The 5,566-nt window shown below is 45.1% G+C and overlaps 1 protein-coding gene across 1 annotated transcript in view; it reads left to right on the forward strand.

Moving 5' to 3' along the window:
• The window catches only part of WDFY4 (WDFY family member 4), a 376,632-nt gene that overhangs the window by 296,676 nt on the left and 74,390 nt on the right, over window positions 1-5,566 (forward strand). The gene's annotated exons all lie outside the window — the stretch shown is intronic.

The raw sequence follows: 5,566 nt of genomic DNA on the forward strand, positions 1-5,566 counted from the left end.
TAGCTAAAGTTGATTCAATCAGCTATTAGATAAAAGCACCAGAAAGCCCAACCAAAGTGCCCAAACTATACAGACATTGGGCAAATCAGGCCCAACTAATGTGTTGCCTCTTCCGAGCATGTGCTGCGCTCAGCGCAGGGGTGCACCAAGCTTAAAGTAAAGCACAGCTTTGGGGTTTTTTTTAAATGTCTGTATGCAGCCAGTCTTTTGAAATTTCTGTATATCCAGATATGGGAGGCCCCCATCCTGCTCCCACTGACAGCCAGGGCGAAATTTCTAGAGGAGCTGGATCATACCACAGGGGCACTTTGTGTGAAGGCCTGGGAATATGAGCAGTAACTCTTTGGCATATTCATGTTCTAAACTGTCTTCCAGAACAGTGGAACATGCTGTAGGAGCAGAGGGCCTAGAGTATGACCAATCACAAAAGTATGGAGTGTTGTTCCTGGTGCTTTTCCACCAGAGCCATCCCTGGGGGTGTGAATCAGGGTGACCACCCCAGGTCCCATGTTTTGGGGGGCCCCGCAGGGCTGGGTGGAGCGGCTGAGGTGACTCCGTGCTGCTGCCGGCTTCATGTTCAGCTGCTCAGCACCTCTGCTGCTGAATCTACCCCCAAATCCAGTGTGTCCAGCCGCTCAGCACCTCCCCCCTGCCACTGAATCCGCCACCAGCTTCCTCGCTTCCAGGGGTGGGCTGTAATTACATTACTCAATTAGTAGAGTCTTCTAAAGCATGCTAATTAGCATGCTGCAACAGCCTCCTCATCTCATGTATTCAGCATCCCTGCACCTTAATGATGGATGTTTTCCAACACATCATACCAGTTGTATATAGACATTTGGGGAGATTAGGGGGAGGTTAGATCAAGTTTAAAAAAGCCAGCTGTAACACTCCCAATTATCCGAGAGAGGAATTTTCTTGAGTCCCCACTAAATTAGACCTCCCCTTATCTTGCCTGCCCTGACTTTGATGATAACTAATTGAATAGGAGGGGTTCAGTGTTGGTAATAAAAGAGTCCCACTTGAGGTACTCACAAATCTAAGAGCACTTGACAAAGGGGGCTCCACCTCCCTTACACCCCCAGCCACATGCTAGCTATTGATGTTGAGTCGATGGGAACTGATGTGGGATCCTGATTTGATCTGGCTCTTGACTTAAGGCAATCCTGAAGGCGCTTCCTAGCCTTATGCGGATTGCTAGCTTGTCTCTTGCCAACAAGCCCTGACCTTGGGACTCTCGTATGTCCTGGTCTTAACCGCTCTTCAACAAAACTCAAAAGAAATCAACAAAAAAAATAAGAAAGAGAAGAAAAGAAGAAAGAAATGAAGTGAAGCCTATTTTCTGGAGGGTTGCCTCTGTTCTGGCTAGTGCCCTTATTAGCCTGTCAACAACTCTCTCATCTCCCTAAAGTCACTGGATTTTCTCATTAATTGAGGCTTCACTCTCTCGCCTCTGGAGTACGAAGCGTGTTCTGCTCCATAAAGATTGAGCCCTGGGGCTCTGACACCTCGCTGACTTGGTGTCCTGTGCCTGCTGCTGCCTCTGCTGTAGCTATAGAGCAGAGGCAGGCTCTCCTTCTCCCTCCCTGGCACTCTGGGTGTCTTTTAAATCTCCCACAGTGCCGCTGGGAGCTGATGTCATCAGCCTGGCACCACCCAGCTTGATTGACAACTGTCTCTTAAACCATGGTGGCAGCACCGCATGTTGTCACAGTCCTGCCACTTCCTGCCCCAGAGGTAAGTTTCTTGTTTTGTTGTGGGCTTGCTTAGCCCATTCACAGTTCTTAGGGTTGCTCATGGGGTCTCTCGGGCCCCTTTTGTTACACCATCCAATATAAGGTAAGTTGGCATGGTGGGGTAGTGTGGAGGTTGAGGGACTTGGGGAGTTGGGGAGCAAGCAGGCTCGGGGGGATCAGGGGTTCTGTAGGGAGGTTGGGGGCAGCAGTGGGGAGAGGACTGGGGAGACAGGTGGAATCTGTGGGATAGATTGGAAGGGTAGGCAGTGTCTGTGGGAGGGATCTGGGGTTGGGAGGGCTAGTATAATCCACAGCAGGGAATCAGGAGGGGGCAAGCAAGATCTGATGAGGAGTTGATGGGGTCCAGGAGAGTTTAGCAGGATCAGGCGGTCTGCAGGGAGGGATGAGGGGCTCTTTACAACACCTCCAGGGACCAGGGGCTATTTTTTTCCATTTAACCCCTCCTCTACCTCCAGACAAATAATGCCCCCTGGTGAAGCTACACTCTTCTTCCCTCCTGCCCCTGTCTCCACCCCAACTGACTTCCTCAGCTCCTGGCATTGGCAAACTGGCACCAGGATCTGGATGGAGGTTTTGGTGTGGTGGGAAGGGCTAAAAATAGCCTGGTGCCAGGGGGATGGGTAGGAAAAGTACAGCCCTAGGGCAGGGGTCAGTGGCTGTGCTTTTCCAGCCTCAGGGCTGTACTGGTAATTGTACAGAAGTTTGGGATACTTGGATTGGTCTAAAAATGGCCAGTCCAATCTAATTTAGAGTACGTCAGAGGTAGGGCTAACTAAGGTTGGGTCATCCATTTTCAGGCTAGTCTTACATTCCTGGAACTTCTGTACAGTTCACACTTAGATTGACTTAACTGGGGCTCTAAGTGTAAGGTCGGCGCTTGAGCAAACTAGGTTAGATCAGGTGTCCATTTTTATCGCAATCTAACCCCCTTCAAACCTTCACAAATGTCTGTACACAGCTGTAGTGAGCAGCAGCAATAGATGTCTGCTGTATGCATTAGCTTTCACTAGTGTTTCACTGGTTATTGCTATGGTGAATCACAAATGCTACTCCAGATTGCTGAGACACATTTATCCATAGCAAGTCAGCAGTCTGTGTCTGCTGCTTGGCCACATTCTTGTATGACAGCAAGTGATTAGTATTTCTGTTTTAAAAAGCTTCTCAGATCTAGTGAAGTACTCTTAAGTTTTTTCTTGGGACGGGTCCACTGAATGGACCAATCCTTTGGTTTTCTTTGATTATCTTATTTACTCATGCATCTAAGCTGGTGTTGTCCTTCCCTTACCTGGTCCTGTAACACGTGGTCCTATAATATACATCTGCTAACTCTGAGGTGTAGTCAAGAGACCCACAGGCCTAAACAGCCCATGCTATTGAATTGATTCATTTTATATTTGCAGAAGTGTCCTTATACATTGTCTGGCAGTGCTCTTTCTTGACCTGTTCACCCTGCTGTCAGGGTGACTGTTTGGGGTGCGCGAAGCAGCCCCTATTCGGTTTGGATTTGAATTTGGCCTGAATCAGGGACAGTGATTTGATTAGTTGATTCTGATCACTGTCCCTGATTAGATTAATCTGAATCCAAATCTGAAGATTTGATGCTGATTCAGAGAATCAGTGATTTGGACATAGACACAGCTTTAAAAGTTTTTTCTACATACCTTGAGGTAGCAGGTCTGGCTTATGATCCCTGCAATGCTGGGGTGCATGGAGCATCCCACATGCTTGACAGCGAACCCAGAAGTGGACTGGAAGTAGTTCCGGTCCACGTCCAGGTCTGCTGCTGGGGAGCCCACCGTGCTTCTGTGGGACACCCCATGTGCCCCTCATACCTAGAGGTATGTAGAAAAAGCATTTAAAGCTGTCTCTAGGTCCGAATCTCCTAATCTCTCTGAATTGATTCAGAGGGTTCCAGTTTGATTCAGAGAGATTAAAGGGTCCTCTGATTTGATTCGATTTGGAGGTTTGGCCACTTAATCAGGCTGAATCTCCGCTGAATCGAATCAAGGACTGAAGCTTTGCACAGCCCTAGTGACTGTATCTCTTTTCTGGGGGTTAGATTCTTTCCTTTCTGCTTTAGGCCTTTTGTCACCACAGCTTGAGTTGGAAGGCTGGCTCTTCCTCTCATGGTTAAAAACTTTTTTTCTAAATAGCGTCCTAAATTTATCGATAGCCAATTGACCCCCATTTGTTTTTCTGCTTAAATGTCATTCTACCTCCTTGGTTTTTACCCCTTTGATGTGGTTATGGAGATCTGTGTTTATAGAAAGATATAGTTGTGCTGTGCACTTCAGACGAGTCACTTAAGCTCTGTGACCAGAGGAAGTGTCTGGTGTAATCATTTCAAGCCAAAAGTCAAGTGCTTCTCTATCAGGATCCAGTGCTATGCACTGTCAACCCTTTAAGCAGTGAAATGTACTCAGTACTTCCAGAGTCAGTGCTTATTGCAAGAAAGAATGGTTCTAACTTTTCCTGTGAACACTTTGCCCAACTGCTTTGCATACATTTGACTCTATGGTATCCTTAAAGGTATTTATGTTTACTGTTGCCCCTGATTACTGAGATGGCTTTACTGAAAGGAAGGAAACGATGGGCCTTACTTCATGCAGCCCATTGAAAGGCTGTAAGAGTTTATGTTGACTTGCAGTCTAAAGGCATAAAGCAATTCCAGATTCTCTTTTCCTTTCAGTGCAGTTTCTGCATTCCAAGAGAGAGAGAAAACTCATTAATTCTGATATAAATATATGCAAATAAATTTATTAATATAAGAAATGGGAAAATCAGTTATTGCTTCCTTTATAAATAATACAGGCTTAACTTTTAAAGATATTACTTTTCCCTAAAATGAATTAGACAGCCAGGGAAAAAATCACATTTTTTCGTAGTGGTAATATCTTTAACCAGATTTGTTGCACTAACAGCATTTCCTATGTATATATTATTTTTATTTAATACAGGTAATCTTTTTATTACAAATCATATTGTTTCTCAGGAGATTACCATCAGCTCTCATAAAAACTACAAAAAAGATGAAAAAGCATCAATCACAACAAGACACAGTGCTCTGTGTGCAGATTAAATACACAAAGCCCTTTAATATGCTTCAATGAGGTACTTGTTAGCTGTTGATTTATTTATAGTCCTCCTCCTCCTGTTTTAATTTCAATTTCAATTTCAATTTTACTTTAAAGGTCCCTGTCTGATAATGACCAAGCCCAAAATGACCTTGTGCATCAGATTCATTCCCAATGAGATTAAATCACGTGTTCATTTGTGATCCCTTGAGTGGTTGTGGACAGGTGCCATGATTTTCAGTGTGATAGAGAAAGTGAGAATAAAATATGAGGAAATGAACTAGAAATTACTGTTGGTGTGGTGAATTAAGGTTGAGGCTGGGCCAAAATCCTAATTCAATTCTGCTTTGGGAACACTGTAGCTGGATTCTTCCATTTGTAATGACAAATGCTGGATCAGCATGGGAGTGGCCAAGTGTTGACCTGTGAGCACAGGAGATCTCCCAACTAACTCCATGTCTAAGCTCCATTGACTTGCATTATCTTGTACCTGTTTACTTAAATGTGGAATTTGCCCAGAAGAAGGTAGGCTCCCACCTTTACACAGATGCTTCTCTGTTACTTTTGTATATAGCATGCTGGCCGCATCTACATAAGATACTGACTGCGCAGTAGCTTGTTACTATTGTGCAGTAGCATCACATGGCATGAAGCATGATGTGGTGCTACTGTGCAGTAGTAACAAGCTACTGCACAGTGAGTGTCACCAAAAAGCCATTTGGGGATGCTATTATG

The sequence above is a fragment of the Gavialis gangeticus genome, unplaced genomic scaffold, assembly GCF_001723915.1.
Source record: "Gavialis gangeticus isolate Ggan-Ray unplaced genomic scaffold, GavGan_comp1, whole genome shotgun sequence".
In the NCBI taxonomy this organism is placed as follows: domain Eukaryota; kingdom Metazoa; phylum Chordata; order Crocodylia; family Gavialidae; genus Gavialis; species Gavialis gangeticus.